Source organism: Ambystoma mexicanum, chromosome 6q (genome assembly GCF_040938575.1).
Source record: "Ambystoma mexicanum isolate Mex_15411 chromosome 6q, UKY_AmexF1_1, whole genome shotgun sequence".
Lineage (NCBI taxonomy): Eukaryota > Metazoa > Chordata > Amphibia > Caudata > Ambystomatidae > Ambystoma > Ambystoma mexicanum.
The window spans coordinates 918561984-918584647 of NC_090937.1; the positions used below are offsets into that span (position 1 = coordinate 918561984).

A 22664-nucleotide genomic window follows, 5' to 3' on the forward strand; every position below is an offset into this window, starting at 1 on the left:
CCCAGCCACAATACAGCATATGCCCACGGGAGCCACACAAGGCAACACACTGTCCAAAAAACCAAAATTAAAAAAAGAAAAAAGAAAAAAAAATCAAAAATGGCCATTAATGGGCCGGGGTGGGTGGTGGGGGAGGCCACCCAGGAGGTCCGAGGACAGGGTGCACACCAAAACCCACCTGTGTGGATCTTGGGGATAAAAAACACCTCCTTGGGCTTATGGCCTGCACGGCTACCCTATTGTGAGAGAATCACTGCTGTCGCTCTCCTCACCCTCTGCAGCTGCATCAGGAGGTGGTGGCACTATGGGAGGCAGCCCACGCAAAGCCCTAGTCTGGTCCTCCATGGCAGCAAGCATGCAGGTGTGGAAGGTCTCGTTCTGGAGGATAATTGTGCGTAGGTCCCCATGCAACAACTCACGGGATGCCCGGACCTCCGCCCTAGTTGCCTGCATCTCAGCTGAGAGCGTACGTGTGAGACGCTCCAGCTGCTGTTCTGTCCTTCTGTTTGTTGAAGCCTCAAGCTCAACAAGAGTCGTCCTGAGGTGAAGGAGTTCAACCCTCAGGGCTTCCCTGTGGCCCTGGGACTCTATGGAAATGGCTTCCCGCAGAGTCGCCAGTGCCGCCCGCCTGTCCCTGTCGGACACCAACATGTCCTCCCTGTGTGACTGGCAGATGGAGTCTGTTGCCTGCTGTAGTCGCTCCATCAGCCTTTCGGGGGGGACAATGGAAGTGGCCACCCTATCCATGGCCTGAGCCATCATCTCTGATGATGCTTCCTGTTGGGTTGCCATACCGTATATGGATTGCTCCCATGCGGTATTGCCAGGTGGCGTATGACGGGCACCACACCTGTCTGGGGCAAGGCGAACAGCGCCTTGCTGTGCCGGCACTGCCTGAGGCTGCAGGACTGCATTCCCTCTCTGATCTGCTGGCCCAGGAACAGGATCAGATGTTGCGGAGTGTGACCCTGCATCCGTAACCACCAAAGGCGTACCTGCCAACACTGACATCCTCATTGAGGGTTCTAACCCTGGTGCAGGTGGGTCGGACAGAACAGAATCCCTCCCAGGAACACTCACCTGCGACGGCACATAGGTCTCATCATCCGAATCGACACCTGAATACAGCTTGGGGGAGGTGCAGCCAGAGACACCCCTTGAGAGCACGATCTGCAGCAGTTGTGGGTTCTCACCCACCACGTCTCTCACTGGTGGTCGGTCGGGCCTGAGACCCCTCCTGGGTCTGCACCATCTCCACAACCACAGCAGTATCAAGTGCGTCATCCCCTGCAAAGACATGAAAAAAACAAATGGAAACAGGCATTAGCACTGTGGCACACAATTAGGGCTGAGAAGCTACAGAAACAGTACTTGATTGACACATGTCCCACATGACTAAAACCCTCCCATGCATGCACCGTCACTGCGTGTGAAGGGGAGGCAGATGGCACACATTGATGACACCAAGATGGAAGATGAGCACATTTGCTCCATGCTGCCTAGCAGTGGCATCACACATTGGCCTGTGATTGGCAGGCCAAATACACATGCCATCACACAGATGGCATGTACCCTAGCCATAAAGTGAAGAGGGAGAGGAGGGCACCAATTGTTAATTCAGTCTAGTTTGCTCATGAAATTGATTATTTTCATTGAAATAGTTCAAATGTTTAACCTGGAGCTGCAAGTCCAAAATGGTCCTATAGCACAGGGACATGTCTAAACAAATCATATTCAGGAAACAAAGCCAGTCCACTGTACCATCGCCATGTCAGACATGTGACAATAGGACTGAGAAATGCCTAGTAAAAGTGGTGGTATGCAATCTGCCTGAATAAACAGAGGAAAATAAGCAACAATGTTGTGGCAAGATGACACTTCAAGGGCAACTGGCGTGGTGTTGGGCTAGATGTCAAATGTTGGCAGAAGGGATACTGCTATACCCAAATGCTGGTGTGCAGAATGTATTGGATGAGGCACATGGGTGACCCAAACCACTCAGGCACACACACCCTCACCTGGCACCCAAACAGAAGCCCTCACACACACACCATGCACAGGGATGACACACACATTCATGTGCACTCACCGGACAATGCCTCGTAATCTGCCAGTTCTCCCACGCCTTGGATCTGTTCCTCCGTGACGTAGGTCCCAGCAACATGCTCATGTGGAGTGAGTTCTATGTCCTCTGCTGGAGACCCACCTCCAGTCACTAGAGTAGCGGCATGACTTCACGCCAGCTTATTTTTTGCCCTGCGCTTCAGGTCATTCCAGCGCTTGTAGCATTCAGTAGCTGTGCGCCTCACGATTCCAAGGGCACTTATGATGTCCGCGATGGTCTGCCAGTGTGCCAGATGTTGTGCAGGTGTGGTCTTGGATCCTGCAACAATCACCATTTCGCGGTCATGTGCGGACACATACTCTACAAGTGCATTCAGTTCGGCCTCATTGAAGCTGGGCTTCCTTGACGGGCCGACTGTGTAGCCGTGTCTGGGGCATCAGCCTCTACTGGACGAGCACTCTTCCTCTTCTGCTTGGAAGGTGGTGTGGATCCTGAGTGTCCTATGCCTCTTCCGCTTGGAAGGTGGTGGGGATCGTGAGTGTCCTACGCCGCTCTGGACACTAGTGGCAGGAGCCCCGGTGGACTTTATACTAGGAGTGTGGGATTGCACACTCAGCATGGGAGTTGGTGCAGGCATTAGCTCAAGTGTGATGGTGTCAGGGGGAATGTCAGCAGGATGGACTTGGACCGACACTGTCCTGGCTGGGTGTGTGAGAGGTGGGGTCGATGGAGCCGCAGCTGCCCCTGCAGCCTCCCCAGCCTGCCTACGCGGGGCAGCAGATGGCCTAGCTGCCCCTGATCCACGTGGACTGATGACACCAACGTGCACCGGCGCATGTGGCCTAGACCTGCTGACCTGGAAGTCAGCCATGGAGTCACCCAGTGCCAGGTCTGGTTCCACAGTGGGCTGGTCCAACAAGGGCTGAGCATGGATGGGGTCAGCCACATTACCCTCAACCAGGGGAGGGGGCATGGGTGTCCCTGACTGGTCGTCCACACATGGGGGGCTAGGGGCACCCTGCAAGTCACAGCCACGTCCCCTACCGGATCCACCACGTCCACCACTTGGGGCATGGCCACCTTTGCCACCCTTACGGCTTGTTCGCCTCCCAGCCATGGCACTGATGTTATTGTGCGTATGGGAGTCGCTGTGAACTATTGTCCTGGGCAATTGGGGGTCAAAGGGGTTGGGTACCAGATGGTAATCGTACCCTAGTGCTCTAGTAAGGCTATATGTCACCCCTGGGGAAAGATGACAGGTCACGCAACGCACAGGCACCCCAAAAAAGGGAAGTAAGGTGCACGCAACCCCTCCTAGACCACGTGTGTGGAAAAATAAACCTGCACTACGCTGTGGCACCCGGAAACACAAGAATGAACGTATGCGTGTCACACGCAGCCTAGAATGACTTCTGAAGGGGTATGCGACACACGGGGCAAGCACAGATGTTAAATACGTGCACGACTCACCGTCTGCCAGGAACAAAAGCGTGAAAAATATGCGCCTGTGCGCGTTGGCAACACCCCCGCCAAAAGAAGAATTGTACGCTGTCTGAGGAGACAGGACAACAGTAGAAGGGAACGCTGTTTGAGGAAACAGGCCCAGGAAAAAGAGGAAAAGAGAAAAAGCTGTCAGAGGTAACAGGGAGTACGAACTTGAAACGCCTTGAAGTAAATCGCGTGTGAACCGACAAGAAGTACAGATTTCACCCACTCGCTCTCCACGAAAAGCATGTACAAGGAAATGGCGTTCTACACGTACCTTTTATACACACGTCACAGACGCGCATACGCGATGAGGCCATTTCCACCAATTACACGCTTTGACACTCGGACGTGTATCTTTTTGTTTACACGCGCCATTCTCTACGCCCATGCGCGTGACGTCATAGATGCGCATGGGGGCCTTTGGGCCAATGAATTAACGTACGTGTGCTGACGCGCTTACGCGCTAAGGGCCTTTACTCGAATTACACGCAGACGTGCAGGATTTTCACTTGCCAAATCACTCCGCATCAAGCTGGCCATGCGTAAGCACACGGAAGACCACGCTCCTGCCCAGAAAGCCGAATTACTGCCCCCCAGAGCCCCGAGCACGCTCCCACCTGCCATCTTCTGCTGCCTGACTGCCTGCTGCCCACGTGCCCTGCCATTTGCTGCCTGCACATCAGCCAGGGGTGCTGTTGCTGTGACCACCCCTGCTGGAACCGAAGACTCCCGACTGGGATTCCATCGCTCCACAGCCCAGCCCCAGGACCCAGTTGCCCACCCACTCCTGCCTCTGGGGTTGTCATGTCGGGCACTGCAACATCTGGCACCACTGACAACCCCTGGCCAGAGAGGCAGAGGGGCACCAGCTTCACTGCCACCGAAGTTGGTGTCCTGGTGGAGCAAGTCCTGGGGCAGTATGATGCCCTCTTCTGAAGTGTGCACGCCGACAAGGAAGGACGGACTCCGATCTGGACGGACATCGTGACTGCCATCAATGCGGAGGGGTTGGCAGTCCGCGACTTCCAACATGTCAAGAAGCGCTGGGAGGACTTCAGGTCCAGGACCCTCAACAAGGCCCAGTGCCTATTGAAGGCAGCAGATGCTAAGGGGCGCTGGGGCCCCTTGTCGGAATATCAGATAAGGGTCCTGGAACGCATATCCCCAGCGCTCCACGTCCAGGTCCTTGAGAGGCAGACCCGTCTGGAGTTGAGCGGTAAGTGTACATGCATCATGATTGTAAGCTGTGTGTGTGGTGATGTGCCAGTAGTGAGCAGGTTGCACATCTGTTTGTATGGGGCCGAGTATGGGTGGGGGTGTACAGGGCCGTGAGGCTAACACATGCAAGGGCTGTCATGTGTGAGGTGAGACATGGATGGTGCTTGTGTGTGTAGGCTTGCATGCCAAATGCAGTTGTGTGGGCACACATGTTTGGATGAATGTGTATGTAAGTAGGCATGTTCGTGATGTCACGCATGTATGTTGTTTTCAGCTGCATGTATCAGAACTGTGTACATGTGCATGTGTGTGTATTTGACAAGGGTGCAACAGTGATGCAACATGGATGCATGTGACAGCGGGATGTGAAAGCCTGATTGGCAGATGTGACATGGATGCCCATCTGAACACTGCGACAGTTGGCAGAGGTGTACACATGCATGCAAGTGTGGTGGTATGCGTGCATGTGTAGTGCACTCCCTGTGTTGCATGTGATGTCTGGCTCACCTTTGCCTGCTCATGCTGTTGTATGTGTATGGATGGTGCTGGCAGTTGCGATATGGCTGTGGTATGGCTCATGTGTGCAAGTTGAAATGACATGTGGGTTGCCGATTGTGATGCCATGTCTGAGGTTTGCCAATGCCACTCATGTACAACTGTCATGTGTGTATGTGTCCATTGTACAGTGCCCATATGCCTGTGTTTTATTTCTCCCTGTCTGCAGCGTCAACTGATGAAGAGGGCGGAGAAGGTGCTGTGGAGCACAGCGCCGGGGATCGCACCGCCAGCCGGAGACGCAAGGCCCGGCTCCCCTCCCAGGTTGTGATCTCGTCGGGGAGTGAGGAGTCCGGTGCCGCATCCCAGGCCGCAGCTGCCGGGGGGAGGTCCAAGAGGCAGAGATCGGTGTTGGACTCCTCGCAGCAGAAGGGGCAGCTGGGACCCCACAGGGCCCAACGGGGGAAGATGGCACGGAGTCATCCAGGTTGGTGGGGGGTTTGGTGGAGGAGGAGGCCGTGCAAGCAACAGAGACGGGGTCTGGAGGTGGGAATTCCACTGGTGCTAGTGGTGCAGTGCAGGACCAGGGACAGGAGGCAGCACAGGTCGCCGCAGAGGTGCCTGTGTGCAATCCTGTCCCTGATCCTGTCACTGCATCATCTTGCACCAGTAGGGATGCCTACGTCCAGACCCGTTTTCAGGCAGGGGATGAGCTCACGACAACTGGCCTTCCTCTGCCTGCGGACGTGGCTATCCGGGTCCGTGTTGAGCCTGTCCTGACTGGTGTGGCTTTGCGTCAACGGGCCATGTGAGGTAACCTGCAGTCTTTTCATGAGGAGACTGCACGTCATCTCGAATGGCTCGTTGACTGCGTCGGCCTACTGGGACAGTTCACCCAGGCCGGATTTCTCCGTTTAATGGGGCTTGCTATGACCCCCTCCTCAACTGAACCCCGTATGCGCCAGTCGTCCTCCGTGCCATCTTCCCACCCATTAGTCACCTGGGTGCCCTGTGGAGCTGCCTCTGACAGTGCGGCCAGGCTGGTGGAGGAGGCATCCCTGCCACAGTAGGGAGTCGGACGTCCATCAGGGGTGGCCACATCAACGACTGCACCCCAGCCAGTGGAGGATGTGCAGGCAGCAGGAGGCAGTGCACAGACAGAGGCACAGCAGCAGCAGCAACGTGGTGGGAGCCATGATGGCTCGGGGCCTTCGACATCGGAGGGGCAGGCATCGGCCGGAGGGCAGGAGGACCCAGGACGGGAAGTGTCTTCCGTGGGGCAGCGGTTGGGCCACGCCATAGATGCGGAGCAGCAGCGGGCGGAAGAGGCACGGCTCACGTTGGTCAGGGCGGAGAACTCCATGCGGGGGGCCCTGAGGCGGGCTGAGTGCCTTGAGGCAATCCGCAGGGAGTTGGAGGTGAACATGTCGACGGCCCTGCGGACCCTCGGGGCCATGGAGGAGGACCGCCTCTGGGACATTGAGCAGGAGTTCGATGACGCCCTGGCCCGGAACATCCCGAAGTGAGCCGTCGGACTAGCCCGCTGCCCTAAATAGTTCTGTAGTTAGTGTTAGGTTTCCTTTGGTTTTGCATTTTTTTGGACCTTTTGGACAATGGGCCACATTTTTGTATATCGTTTTTTTTATTAGGTAGTGTTATTAGAAAGGTTTCATTTCTTCTGTTGGGATCATGGACCCTGGATTGTTTACCTGTATATAGTTGACTGTTGGATTTTCGTTTTTTTTTTATGATTTACCCATGGAGCAATGGTTTTCGATTGGATTTACTTTTGTGGACTGTGACTTTGGACACCTTTCCTTTGGATTATGATTGCATAGTGCATTATTTCACGGACATGCTGGTTTATTTTTTTTAAATTCACATTATTGTTTGTTTATTTTTGAATCAATTTATGTTGCTTTTAATACATATTTTTTCTTCAAACTTCAATGTGTAGTATCATCTCATTGGTTTCATGCATATCATGATATGGGTTTTGACATTCACTGACACCCATTGGGTGTATGTGAGGGACATGTGTTCATTTCCAAACTTGCAATTGGGGTTCTATCATGTTATTGCCATTTCTAAGTGGGTGGATGCAATACTCGGGTGGGTGTTTGACATTTGGAGGCTGACCATAAGGGCCAGGGATCTAGATTGTGATGACATGTTGGCTGGGGGACATGTGTGGGGGCCTGGTGGAGGGTGCCCTGCACTGCTGGGGGGGGAGGGTGCTGGGAGACATGAGTTGGACATGAGTGGGGGCCTGGTGGAGGGTGCCCTGCACTGCTGGGGGGTGGGGGTGCTGGGAGACATGTGTGGGGGCCTAGTGGAGGGTGCCCTGCACTGCTGGGGGGTGGGGGTGCAGGGAGACATGTGTGGGGCCTGGTGGAGGATGCCCCTGACTACTGCGTGGTGGGGGTGCAGGGGGACATGAGTGGGGGCCTGTTGGAGGGTGCCCCTCACTACGGGGGGGTGGGGGTGCAGGGGGACATGGTGGGGGCCTGGTGGAGGGTGCCCTGCACTGCTGGGGGGTGGGGGTGCAGGGGGACATGAGTGGGGGCCTGGTGGAGGGTGCCCCTGGATGCTGGGGGGTGGGGGTGCTGGGAGACATGTGCGGGGGCCTGGTGGAGGGAGGGTGCCCTGCACTGCTGGGGGGTGGGGGTGCTGGGAGACATGAGTTGGACATGAGTGGGGGCCTGGTGGAGGGTGCCCCTGACTGCTGGGGGTTGGGGGTGCAGGGGGACATGAGTGGGGGCCTGGTGGATGGTGCCCTGCACTGCTGGGGGGTGGGGGTGCTGGGAGACATGTGTGGGGGCCTGGTGGAGGGTGCCCCTGACTGCTGGGTGGTGGGGGTGCAGGGGGACATGAGTGGGGGCCTGGTGGAGGGTGCCCCTGACTGCTGGGGGGTGGGGGTGATGGGAGACATGTGTGGGGGCCTGGTGGAGGGTGCCCCTGGATGCTGGGGGGTGGGGGTGCTGGGAGACATGAGTTGGACATGAGTGGGGGCCTGGTGGAGGGTGCCCCTGACTGCTGGGGGGTGGGGGTGCTGGGAGACATGTGTGGGGGCCTGGTGGAGGGTGCCCCTGGATGCTGGGGGGTGGGGGTGATGGGAGACATGAGTGGGGGCCTGGTGGAGGGTGCCCCTGGATGCTGGGGGGTGGGGGTGCAGGGGGACATGTGTGGGGGCCTGGTGGAGGGTGCCCTGCACTGCTGGGGGTGGGGGTGCTGGGAGACATGTGTGGGGGCCTGGTGGAGGGTGCCCTGCACTGCTGGGGGGTGGGGGTGCAGGGAGACATGTGTGGGGGCCTGGTGGAGGGTGCCGCTGACTGCTGTGGGGTGGGAGTGCAGGGGGACATGAGTGGGGGCCTGGTGGAGGGTGCCCCTGACTGCTGGGGCATGGGGGTGGTGGGGGACATGTGTGGGGGCCTGGTGGAGGGTGCCCTGGATGCTGGGGGTGGGGGTGCAGGGGGACATGAGTGGGGGCCTGGTGGAGGGTGCCCCTGGATGCTGGGGGGTGGGGTGATGGGAGACATGAGTGGGGGCCTGGTGGAGGGTGCCCTGCACTGCTGGGGGGTGGGGGTGGTGGGAGACATGAGTTGGACATGAGTGGGGGCCTGGTGGAGGGTGCCCTGCACTGCTGGGGGGTGGGGGTGCTGGGAGACATGTGTGGGGGCCTGGTGGAGGGTGCCCTGCACTGCTGGGGGGTGGGGGTGCAGGGAGACATGTGTGGGGGCCTGGTGGAGGGTGCCCCTGACTGTTGGGGGGTGGGGGTGCAGGGGGACATGAGTGGGGGCCTGGTGGAGGGTGCCCCTGACTGCGGGGGGGTGGGGGTTCAGGGGGACATGAGTGGGGGCCTGGTGGAGGGTGCCCTGCACTGCTGGGGGGGTGGGGGTGCAGGGGGACATGAGTGGGGGCCTGGTGGAGGGTGCCCCTGCACTGCTGGGGGGTGGGGGTGATGGGAGACATGCGTGGGGGCCTGGTGGAGGGTGCCCCTAGATGCTGGTGGGTGGGGGTGCAGGGGGACATGAGTGGGGGCCTGGTGGAGGGTGCCCCTGACTGCTGGGGGTGGGGTTGATGGGAGACATGAGTGAGGGCCTGGTGGAGGGTGCCCTGCACTGCTGGGGGGTGGGGGTGCTGGAAGACATGAGTTGAACATGAGTGGGGGCCTGGTGGAGGGTGCCCCTGGATGCTGGGGGGTGGGGGTGCAAGGGGACATGAGTTGGACAGGAGTGGGGGCCTGGTGGAGGGTGCCCCTGACTGCTGGGGGGTGGGGGTGCAGGGGGACATGAGTGGGGGCCTGGTGGAGGGTGCCCCTGCACTGCTGGGGGGTGGGGGTGCTGGGAGACATGAGTTGGACATGAGTGGGGGCCTGGTGGAGGGTGCCCCTGGATGCTGGGGGCTGAGGGTGCAGGGGGACATGAGTTGGTGGGCAGTAGTGCAGGGTGACATGTGGGTTGGCTGGGGGGCATGGGCATGGTGGATGGGCTGCCTGCGGGACATGTGCAGGGTAGGCCCCTGTGGTGTGGGCCACCTGCAGGGGCCGTGGAGGGTGTAGAGGGTACACCTGGGAGGACCCACATGTGCAATTCAAGTGTGGTGCTCCCCGCGCACCCCTGGAATACACGTACCCTGATGGAATTGCGTGTGATAGTTCCTGCGCACCCCTGAAATACACGTACCCTGCTGCTTTTGCGTGTGATACTTCCCGCGCACCCCTGGAATACACTTACCGTGCTGCTTTTGCGTGTGATACTTCCTGCGCACCCCTGGAATACATGTACCCTGATGGAATAACGTGTGATACTTCCCGCGCACCCCTGAAATGCACGTACCCTGCTGTTTTTGCGTGTGGTACTTCCCGCGCACCCCTGGAATACACCTGCCCTGATGGAATCGCGTGTGTTACTTCCCACGCACCCCTGATGTACACATACCCAGGACAATCGCGTGTGAAACTTCCCGAGAACCACTGAAATACACGTGCCCCGCTTGGCGTTTGCTGTTTGGCAGCCCTGTGAACTGGTCCAGGGTTAGCGCAGCCCTTTGCGACGATTTGGGAATTTTGAAGGCTTTTCCTTGCGCGAGGACGTTCTTGGGGGCGTAACTGGCGCTGCTGCAGGGTCGCTGCGCCACTCTGCGCCACGGCTGGTTTCGGAGGCTAAAATCCATGAATTCGCTGTGCGATGAAAAGGATTTTTTCACACGCGGCTGGCGCAGTGTATCGCACGGGGACACTGTGTGCCAGCCGCGTGCGCCATTTTTGTGCGAATTTCTATGAATTACCCTCATAGTGTTCTTTAGGACACTATCATTTTTTTTTTTTACGAACATTTCAGGACACTGCGTGTGTTCTTAGAATAGTTTCATCTTGCTAGCGAACAGTACGAACAGGTATAGTGTTCTTCAGGACACCTCCATTTTGTTTATTTACGAACATTTCAGAACACCTGCACTGTCCGCGGACACCTACATTGTTTAAAAAAAAAAAGAATCTATTTACAACACAATATAAAAATTAAACTTTATTTAACATATATTAATAATTTATGACAGAGAAGGTGAGGCAGAAACAGAAACAAAAACAGGAGAATTAGGGGTTTCATCATGATTGTTATTAGGTGAAGAAGGGATGGAAGTCTCATCAAAACGTTTTGGGTTATGGAGAGGGTTTGGGGATAATTGACTGGGATATGGTGAGGAGGGACAAGTACATGTGGGGCAATGGTACGAGGTTTTTGGTTTAAAATGATCTTCCACAAAAGTTTTCAAATTATTAAAATTAGTCAACAATAAATCCATTTTTTCTTCTATACTGTGAAAAGTGTTATCCATAACAGGTTTTTCTGAAGTATTTTCTATTTTGGTATGCTCTGTACAAAAAAATATATATATATGTTAAATGTATACAAAATAATAATAATTAAATGGTTTATATTATAAAGTGTTTACCATTAGTTTCACTATCTTGTGACATTTCTTCATGTGGGAAATGTTCCTCTAGCCATTCCAGAGTACTAGACATTTCTGTGAGAGAAAAAAAAAAGATAATATATTTTTTTATCTAATACAGAAAGTTTATAAATATATGAATACAATTAAGTACACTTACTATTTCAGGTAAGATATGTCCTATGTACTCAGTGGGTCTGCTCTTGTTCTCAGTTCTGTTGTGTTTGTGAGGTAATTATGTTGGAAGCCAATTTATTTTCTTGTGGTATATTCCATTTTAGAACATAGTGCATTTAAATGAATGGTTAGTGTGTTGTATATATGGGTTACATTTCTTATGTATTAGTACATATAATGTGTTTGTGTGCTTTTTTTTTAAATTTGTTAAATGTTCCTATGGTATGATATAACAATCAAACATACCCCCCCAGAGTTTTTTAGGTAGTGGTACTGTTCTTCGAACATGTCCGCGAACATTAAATGAGTTCGCGGACATCAAGTTCAGTAGAAGAGATTCAGTCAGTTCCATATGATATGTATATAAAGTGAAAGTCATTATTGTTAAGTTGCACTACTAAAAACCTACGAAATTCAGTAAAAAAACGTTGTTAAAGGGACGTTATGGTTAAGTTGCGCTGCTAAAAACCTGTGAAATTCAGTAAAAAAACTTTGTTAAAGGGACGTTATGGTTAAGTTGCGCTACTAAAAACCTGTGAAATTCAGTGAAAAAACTTGGTTAAAGGGACATTATGGTTCCAAGTAAAACCGAAAAACCCTTGAAATTTGCCAGTTATGGTAAGCTAAGCAACCATAACTCGCGCCACCACCTTGCACTGCTAAGACTAACACCCAGGACATCAAAGATGACATCACAAATGTCATTGATGACATCACTGATGACTTCACATGTCTGCTCACTCTTTTTTCTTTTGCTGACATATCTAGGCCACATGGTTTTCTTCAGTAACAGTCATAAACTAAAACATTTATTTTATTTGTAGACGTATCCTTCAAGTAGGTTCTTACAGTAATTCCCTTAGAGTCCAGTCACATCATATGAAACATATACATACGGGAAAACACAAGCTTGAAAGACAGCTATCCTTTTTGGGCATAAAGATAATCAATAAACTTATGAGCACTTTCTGATAGTTCTAATTTTTCTTATGGCTGTACTTTCCCTGTATATGGTCATATTTGTATACATTGTACTCACACTACTTTCCTTAGGGTCCAATCACATGAAGTGATACATATACATAGGGTAAATAGCAGCTTTGAAACAGAGCAATCATTTATTTGCATGAAAATAATCAGTTAAGTTATGAATTGTTTCTGCTACTACTTGTGCTTTTTGCTAACTTCACTTTCCCTGTATATACCCATATTGGTATCTGTTCTTGTGTCTTTGTGTTTTGTCTATAGTAATGCAATTATCCACAAGGCCTTCCACAAACCCTCTGTATTATCCAGAAGGCCTTCTGGGGCCTGGGGCCAAAATACCTTCAACTCTCTCTTCCTAAATATCTTCCTTCCCGAGCCCTTCGCTCATCCGTCTCCAACTCCCTCAGGGTCAGCCGCTTGTCAAAGCAACGAGCTGGGGGTAGATCTCTCTCTGCGGCAGGGGCCTCCCTCTGGAACAGCCTTCCTGCCTCCTTGAAACTTGAGGAGAACCATCTCCGGTTCCGGAAGCACCTCAAAACCTTCCTTCTTTGCTTCTGCCTTCTCTGTCCCTCTCCCCTGCTAAATTCTACACTGAAATTGCACTGAATCTGCAACTGGGCCACCCTCACCGACCTCGGTCCTGGGCCCAGCCACTCTCCACTTGCACTGCCTCCCTGGCATCCCCTGCAATGCGGGACTGTCTCTGTATCCCTACAGCCCCCCCTTCCCAGCACTTGTCTGCACTTACCTTGCACTTGCCACCAGCTGGCCCTATTTATTTATTTATTTTTATCCTACCTACTTGTACTGCACTTCCCCCTCCCCTTCCCCTTGCACTTCTCCCTACCCCTGCACTTGCGCGGTCTGAATGATACCTGGCCTAGTAGGATCGTTGTCTGTCTTCCCCTTGTTCCCCCCTCCCTGCCTAGTCGCGCCTTGAAACACTTGTGTATAGGCGCGTTACAAATGCCATATCATATCATATCATATCATATCATATCATGTAATACATGTGTTTTATTAGCTACTTATTACATATTTCACAGTACACAAAAATCTATTAAGAAAACAATTATCATTTCATTATTCAACATATTAACATTACGAATATTATACCTTCATCTTGTACGCTGCACACAATGTTATGTTTCTGTATGAGTAGCTTAGTATACTAGATAGAACCCCATAATAGAATGCTATTTATATCAATGCATCGTTAAATGCACTAATTAGGGTATGATATTTATTGCAATGATCCTTGACACATTTTTCGCAACATTATAATAAGAATCCCTTGTACACATATTTCATGAAAACTACATACACATGTGATGTCATCAGTGATGTCATCAATGACATTTGTGATGTCATCTTTGATGTCCTGGGTGTTAGTCTTAGCAGTGCACGGTGCTGGCGCGAGTTATGGTTGCTTAGCTTACCATACCTGGCGAATTTCAAGGGTTTTTCGGTTTTACTTGGAACCATAATGTCCCTTTAACAAAGTTTTTTCACTGAATTTCATAGGTTTTTAGTAGCGCAACTTAACCATAACGTCCCTTTAACAAAGTTTTTTCACTGAATATATATATATATATATATATATATATATATATATATATATATTTTCTTTTTCTCTTACTTGAAATACCTCATTCACAGGAGACTACATTAGCTATCTAATTGACTGTCTTAATTAACAAATACTGATCACTAGTACTAACTCATTAACACTATAATGTACTCTCCATGTGGAAAATGAGGTAGAAATACATGTTCTGAGATTCATTTTAAACGTGCATTTGGATTTGTTTTTCTTTTCTCTTTGTTCACTGTGTTTGCAGAAAGCAGAATCTGCATGCCAGGAAATGAGTTTAGCTACAGTTTCTTACTGTAAAAAATTACCTATTGTGGAAGGAAGGGTGGTACGGTCTTTTAAAATTTGATTGGCGCAGAGTATCTGCAGTGGTTCCACGTAAGCAGAGGGGGACGAGACAGAGGTTTGCTGGGAAAGTCTGACAGAAAAAAGTTGAGATGGCTTTTTGCTGAGCTGCTGACATGGACCATCTGAGACTGGGCTGTGAGGAGGCATTCCCAGTCTCACTTAGCACCGGCTTGAGAACTGCAGATGTCTGCATGTTTTCGCTGTGCACTTCAGGCTTTCAAGATTACGAAGACAACCCTGGGCCCATTCCTCGGAGGCGTGCAAAGGGAGGTCGCATGGGGGACAGAAAATTGGTAATTATCCAAGTGAATTGAGGTTATTGTATGCTGTACGGATGACCTTCTATAAATATCAGGCAGCAGCCAAGGGAATCCCCTTTGTTTAATTGACAAAGTGAAGTTTGTTCTGTCGCTGTATTTTTTTTGTTTTTATCTTCTTCTTGTTACAAATAATGTGGAGTGAATTTCGTTTTGTTGCTGTATTTATTTTTCTCTTCTGTTTGTTACAGATAACATGGCAGCAAAAAGGGTAAGGTATTATTTTGAAATGCAACTGTTTATATTACAAATGTCATGCACATGAATCGTGTAGAGTGTTTTTGTTTTGTTTTTTCTTGGTGCATTTAGAATAATATTTCGGGAGAGGGGGAAGATTTTTAGGTAATACAGGTGTCATGTTTCCTATGCAGATGGAATAATAGCACTAGAAATGATAAATAGCTGTGTGCGTGTTTCTACTCAGTGCATGGTGTCTGAGTTGGATTTAATAGAATAGACATTGCTGGGCGTACATGAACCATTAAAGAGGCCATGGAAACATAGTTCACTAATGTATATAAATTAATGATAATACCACAGGTTGTTGAGAATGCTATATGTGAAACTGTGGTGTTTCTGAATGTAGGTCCGAAGCCTCTATAGATCACAAGAACAGTCTAAGAATAAGAAGGGTTTTGTGTATATTGGGGCCACAAATAAAACAGAAAAAGTATGCTCACTACTAAACCACTAACAATAATGTATACCACTAAATGATCCTATATAATGTAATAAGGAATGGTCACTGAAAGGAAATAAGGCCAAACCCAATCTAAATGCAAGGAGTAGGCATCACCAAATTACCATTATTTTTGGCGGTAAGAAAATACCGCCAGACCCCAAATCTACACAAAATATCCAACATATTTATGGTGCATTGCTGGCCGGGAAAGTGATCCTAAGCACCTACTGGGCGTGGCAAGTGTGTCTCACACTACCATCTGTCCATTAGAGGGAACCCATTTCATGATAGCAGTGTGTCACTAAAAACGAATTTCAGAATGTCTCAAATAGAAGCCAGGTTCTCAGAACAAGTGCAATATTTAGAGGCAAAGTTATATGCACATGGGACATGGTCATCGAATAATGCCACAGAATGGCACAACCGCATCTATGGTGAAGTGCAGAAAGAACCACTAGACAAAATATTTGCAGAAGGCAGCATAATTCAGGTCTGCCTTCTGAGATTATTAAATGCAGCTGATAAACATGCAGAGAAAGATTGTCTGATACGGCTATGCACCAAGACCTGCTTTATTTTGAATAGGTCCCTGCGAATGCAAGAAAATGATAATAAGCTGATTAACAGGTTAAAAGCCTGTTGGGGCAAGTAAAAAGGAGGAAATGTTAAGAGCAGAATTAGAAGGGTATCAAAAAGACATGCAGTTAAAATGTAGAGACCTTGATATTCAATTGTCCAAAAGCAAATAACAGTGTGAGGACAGTGAACAAGAATTGGTACATTTAAAAGCATTGGTGAACCACATTAGACAAGATAAAGATGAGATTGTTTCAGAAATGCAGGTTTTACAAAAGGAACATTATGAAAAGGAAAGTGATCTCCAAAATGCAGAAAAGGAAATGGTTAAAATGTTTCAAGAAAGAGACAAGAGAAACAAAGAATTCAATGAATACCAAATGTAAATGTGCGACATGCAGGAGGTAATTAATAAAATGAGTGATGAAAACAACTATTTGCAAAAAGAGGCAGATAGGCTCCTTAAGAAGTGTAAGGAATTGGAACCGCAAATGTGCATTCCCAGGTCCCAGGATAGACGGCAGGGCACCACATTCAATGGAGTTGAGGTGTATCCTATTTCTACCCAAAGAGCTAGTGCCCCAGTGATTGGGCCGGTGACTGAACTTGGTTGCAGCGCCCTTGGGGGATTTGATACACCCATTGGGGGCCGCCACCAATCCCGTACACCTGAAACCAGGGTTGAATCACCAAGTAGCGCAATTCTGTGCATTGCAACAAGTTGCCCCATAAAGATAATGAAATCCATCAAAGCCCTGATCAAACCATTTAAAAAAGGAGGGGAATGCTGCATTGAGGATCACTTAGAAGCAGTGCATGATATATTTAAAGCCCTCCAGATACCTAAGGAACAATACAGACAGTATTTTCATTTAACTCTAGATGCTCCCACAGCCAGTATCATAAGGGGATTGAATGAACAGCTGAATATGACATGGGCAGAGTTTGGAAAAGAGATTAGGCATCATTTTTCTCCTTTCCAGTCATTGCAGGAGGCAAAGAAAGTTGCTTACACAATCACTGCTGGGCCTAATACATCCCCTCGCCAGTTTTTACAAGACTTTAAAAAGAGCATTTTCTCGCTTTGATGTATCGTTTGACCCCAATTCTAATGAATTTAAAACTGCCTACTTCTATGGGCTACAGAAAGACATCATATCACAGTTGGTCCGTGAATTTGATTGTGACAAGTCCCTTGAGTGGATTGTACACCAAAGCACAAAACTATATGAAGTACTCTATTGTCAGGGTAGAAAAAGTGATAAAATGAAGGACACTAGACCGAAATCCAAGGAACCCTCAGCAACAGTGATGGAAATCAGGTCAGCCAAAATGTCCCTTGAGTCTGCTCAAAGTCCAGGTAAAAATAATTTGACACCTGAAAAAAGGGGTAATCAACAAAGGTCGTCACTTTCTGCACCAATGTTTCAATCACATTATCCTAGTAATAGGGAGAGCTACATCAGACCTAGGTACTTAGGAGATAGGCCCCGGGCAGGCTATTGGTCTGATATGCCAGGTATGAACAATAACCAGAGACAAAATCAGGATCAAAGAAATAATGGTCCCTACCAGACATTGGGGACACAGAGCAGATTTGATCCCAACACCATGATATATGGTAATCAGGATAGACCCCGATATGTGGATCGATTTACTGATAATGGGAGTCAACATAGGGGTCAGTACCCACAACATGAGAGACAGAACATGAGGCAGAATATGAATTACGCTCCATGTCAGTACAATGATTCCCCACCAGGGGACTACAACCAAAGGATGGGTGCAGCCCGCTCCCCTCCACATATGAATCAAGAGGTTAGGAACAATCCCAGTAGAAATCATTCCCCTGATAGGTATCAGAATAGACACAATCAGGGGGAAAACAACCAATATCGATCTAGGCCACAGAGAGAGGATTCTAGAAAGATGGAAAGATTCCAGTGTCTCGAGGCCCAAGTGAAAATGTTAGCTGAGCAAATAGGAAAGCTCTGTACAGCACAAAAACAGTCATCAAAGGAGGGGGCAGAAGACCATAGTAATGAATCTAAAGATTCAAAAATAAAGATACCGATGAATGAACATGTGACAGGAAGTGCAAATACCTTTAAAAAATAAGTTCGGTTTAACCTAGAGCAAAATCAAACATTGAAGATTTGTACAAATGAAACAGGAAAACCTAAAATTCCAAAAGAACAAAGAGACAGATTTAAGAAAAATGACTCATGCATGAGGAATACCAGTGAACAGGGAGTAAGTGGGGATGCTATAACTCCTTCCCTGGGCAATCAGAACAATAACCAAACACAGGCAGAAAAAATAAATACTCAAAAGGAGGGTACAGGTCAAACACCTGAAGAATTCTTTGAGCCACATATTTTTGAAGAAGTTAAAAGGGCTGATACCACACTAAATGATCAGAAATGCACAGAGTTAGACAATGACAAATTGCCAAGTGATGTCGTTACACATGTTCAGTTGGAGGATTGTAATGTGACCTCTGATGATACCTGGATGGATGGGCGAACAGTGGCCACACTCCAAAAAACCTCTGAACATGCAGCAATTAATAAAGTTTCTCACACAGAAATGGGCAAAAAGGAGGGAAAAATGTCTTTCCATTTACCAATGTGTTTAGCCAAAAGTGAAAAAGGCCTGAGAAAGGTGAGTCCTGAAATCAGTAAGAATTCACACTTCTTATGTGTGTTAGAGGAAGTTGAACACAGGTATTATGCTCCCATCACTATAGAAGAGAAATGCAATACATTTGCAATGATTGACACTGGCACACAGGCCACAATTATGCCTAAAGAATTGGTAAAGAGTGCCAATGAAGGGAGATCCCCACAGAATCAGATCACAGTGAAGGAAAGTGAAGGTCCAGTGCATAATTTTAACAGGGACGAGGTGCCTATTATAGGTGTTACCGAGGTTGACATAAAGATAGGAAAACACAGAATGAAACAGGAGGTATTGATCACATCTATTTGTGAAATTCCATTTATGATGGGAACAGATTGCCTGAAAAGATTGTCTCCTCTCATAGATGGGGTGAATGGAGTACTGTGGTCCTTGACCAACAAAGCATTGACACCTAAGAAACTAAAATCACAAAACAGCAATATAAATGAGTGTCACACCGTTGCCAAAACAAATGATAAAGTAGAGGTATATCTCCAGAATAGCTGTATACCTAGCGTCACTGTTATCTTGATGTGTCAAGATAAAATGCAGAGTGAAGATGAGAAACAATCTGTACAAATATATTTAGGCCCAAGGAAAAAATGGCAAACTGCCATAGATGAGCACACATTACTTTTTTATTTAAAAGAAAAGACATGCAAACAGAATACTGCTCCTAAAACAGATACAGAAAAACACATCACCACTCTTGCTGAAATACACATGGAAGATGAGCAACCATGGGTTCACATTGGTATAAATGACTATTCTAAAAGAATAAAAGCCACTTTAGCGCTTGAACAGGAAAGAAGCTTTATTAATGAGAAATTGCTGCAAAAAATAATGGCAAGGGAGGAGATCCCGAAATTTAGATTTAAAAACCATTATGTCTCTGGTTTGGACAGTCCAGACTTTGAAAACCGAATTGCAGGCAGATGCATGCTGAAGATTAGTTTTGGACAAAAAACAATTCACCATAATGTTTGGATAGTGAGTGGGACACAACATGACTTTTACATGGGTAATGATATCATGCACAGAATGTGTATGGTGTTAGATTTCCTTAATCAAAAAATATGGTCACGCCTAGGTGGGCTGGCACCTGAATTTGAAGACAAAAGAAGGGCTTATCATTGCGCACAGCTGGTCCCATATGCAATTGAATTACAGCTGAGAAAGGATACTATTATCCCTGCATTCACCAAGAAGTTTGCAATAACGGTAAAGTGCAAAAATGGACAGCAGATGAAAGATTCTGACGCATTTGTGTGTTTGAATGAATCCATAAAACAGCAAGGCCTGGATTATGAATACATGCCATTGATAGATGTTGATGAAGGGTCTATACAAATTATTGTGAATAATAAAGGGTGTCAAGATATTCATTTAGAGGAAAATTCTTCATTAGGAATGGCCATACAATAATCACATTATACTGCAGATCTAAATAACATGGTGATTGGAACTATCCCTAAAAAATATGTGGATGCCAGGAGTGAGTTGCCAGAATACCTGGATTCTCAGGCCAAAGCACTCTTTAAAATTCATTCTGTGTACCCTTATGATTCAAATGAGACAGTGTGCTGTCATCAAGAGGATTATATAACATTTGACTTAAATGAAAATGAAATAGAAAATCAGCCGATTGAAGTGGAAGCTGGTATACCAAAATATTTAAAAGTGGCAGCATTACAGAGAGACACAACCACACAGTTAGAAGAAAGCACAGAGATTCCTCCACTAGATTTCCCAGAATTTTCAAAAATGGTAGAGGAGCAGATTTTATCAGCAGATGCATGCAACAGCGATGAGGATAGAAATGAATTGAGGAGAATATTTATGGAGTTTAAAGATGTCTTTGCTAAAGATGCATATGATTGCGGCCTAACTGATTTACATGTGGCCACGCTACCGGAAGGATGTAGTAGGAGCCCAGTATTTGTGCGCCAGTATAGGTTACCACTGGCATGTTTAGAGTCATTGGCAGAGATAATTAAAAATTTGGAGTCTCGGGGAATCATCAGGCCTATTCATAGCACATCCAACACACCTATTTTAGGTGTGTTAAAGCCAAATGGTCAATGGCGGCTATGTGCAGATTTGCGGGAGTTAAATAAAAGAGTGCCAGTATCCAGATGGCCACTGCCATTCACTGATCAAGGCCTGGGTCAGGTGCATGGCTCAAAAGTGTTTACCACGTTAGATCTCACCTCTGAATATTGGTGCGTTCCATTTGCAGAGGAGATCCAGAATTAATTTTCATTTTCATTTGATAAGACCCAATACACATGGGTTAGAGTTCCATTTGCGTATGTCAATAGTGGAAGTGAATTTGGAATATTTTTGAGAAAGGCTATGCCTGATGCAGCGGAAAGAGGAACCATAGTTTATGTGGATGATGTCCTGATAAAAAATGAAAGCTTGGAAAGCCATTTTGATGAAATAAGACATGTTCTTGGCCAATTGAAAAAAGCAGGCACCAAAGTATTTTTACAAAAAGTACAATGGTGCAAGAAAAAAGTGAATTTTCTAGGCCATGAAGTGACTGAACATGGACTAAACCCACAAAAGAAGAAAATAGAGGCCATACAAAAACTAAAAGATCCCAAAAGTGTGAAAGGAGTAAAAAGGTTATTAGGAATGGCGGGCTATAACAGGAAGTTCATTGAAAATTATGTTGAAATTACTCAACCATTGACTAAGCTGTTAAAGCTGAATACACCCTGGAAATGGGAAAAAGAGCAGTCTGAGGCAGTGGCTAAATTAAAGGAATGTCTTGTAAAGGCACCATGTTTAGCATACTCTATAAAGGATAGGGATTTCTTTATAGAAATAGGTTTCTCTGAACATTGTATGTGAGCAGTGTTATCACAAATAATGATTTGAATCACAAAACCATTGCCTATGCAAGTAAGGAGTTTTCCCAAGTGGAATTTAAATTCAATGAATGTGAAAAGGCCCTTTTGACCACTGTGTGGGCGCTACAGCATTTCTGCCCCATTGTTCAGGGAGAAAAGGTGATTATTGAGACAAATCATCAACCTTTGCAGTTTCTAGAGAGTAAAAGAATTAGGTCTGGTAACCTAGCACAGTCCAGAATCACTTTGTCACGATCTTGGACTTGCGCGGAGGTAGAACGTACACCTACCTCCCCGTTGGGTCTTGGGGCCTGGGGGTGTTTACAACACAGGCTTCCGCGACCCTCTGGGGAAAGAGGGTTAGGGTCCGCTGGTTGGTTAGGTTGGGGTGGTTAGGAAAACCGGGTAACAAGGTAGGGAAAGGGAAGAGGAGGGATAAGGGAAAGCTGAGTGGTTTAGATGTGTTGCCCCTCCTGGGGTTCTGCTAAGCAATTGACACTGCACACATTAAAAAACACGCTATCTAGCAGTATGAATATTACAGCTTACCCACTGATCTGCAGAACATAAGATCACCACACATAGAAATCACATTGCAATAAGGAAACAAGGGAAAGCACTTAGCTTCGGGTGTCAGCAGGAGACTCGGGGTTAATTCACCAGTGTTCTTTCTTGCTGAGCGAACAACGGAACTCCGCTACAAGAACCAAAAAAAAGGAGTGAGCGTACATACGCTTAAGAAATGGAGCACACATGACATACCGCCGGAACCCGGCATAAACGTTAGCCACTTTAAAGTTAGATCAAACACGAATAACTTGTGTCTGAGCTCCGGCTCGCAATGTAGCGAATGAACAGTGCCGGAGCTCCGTTCATGAATTAACTGTGCCGGAGTTCCGGCCGTAAGGACTGCAAGGGTTAAAGTCGGAAAACCGGACTCCGCGCTTTGCTACTTGGCGTGGAGCTGTGCGGCTTCAAATAATCACAATGCCGCCGGGCTCCGAAACGCCACTGACTGTGAAGCGTAATGCATTCTGAACGAGTGTTCGAACTAGGACAACAACAAGGATTAAATGCACTTATCTGTAGGACTCAGCGGGGCCTGCAGAGTTCGCAGGCGGGGTGTGGCCCCGCTGATAGCTGCCTGCAGGAGCCCGCTGGAAACACGTCTTGCCTCTTCAAGATCCCGTAGCGCAAGCAGCGCTCCACGTGTTTCTGGCGC

The 22664-nt window shown here is 48.2% G+C and overlaps 1 long non-coding RNA gene across 1 annotated transcript in view; it reads left to right on the plus strand.

Annotated features, from left to right (window-relative positions):
• The window catches only part of LOC138515569 (uncharacterized), a 79037-nt gene that overhangs the window by 46381 nt on the left and 9992 nt on the right, over nucleotides 1–22664 (plus strand). The window contains exon 3 of the long non-coding RNA XR_011282080.1: nucleotides 14836–14855. This is a non-coding gene — a long non-coding RNA (uncharacterized lncRNA). The remainder of the gene's footprint in view (nucleotides 1–14835; nucleotides 14856–22664) is intronic.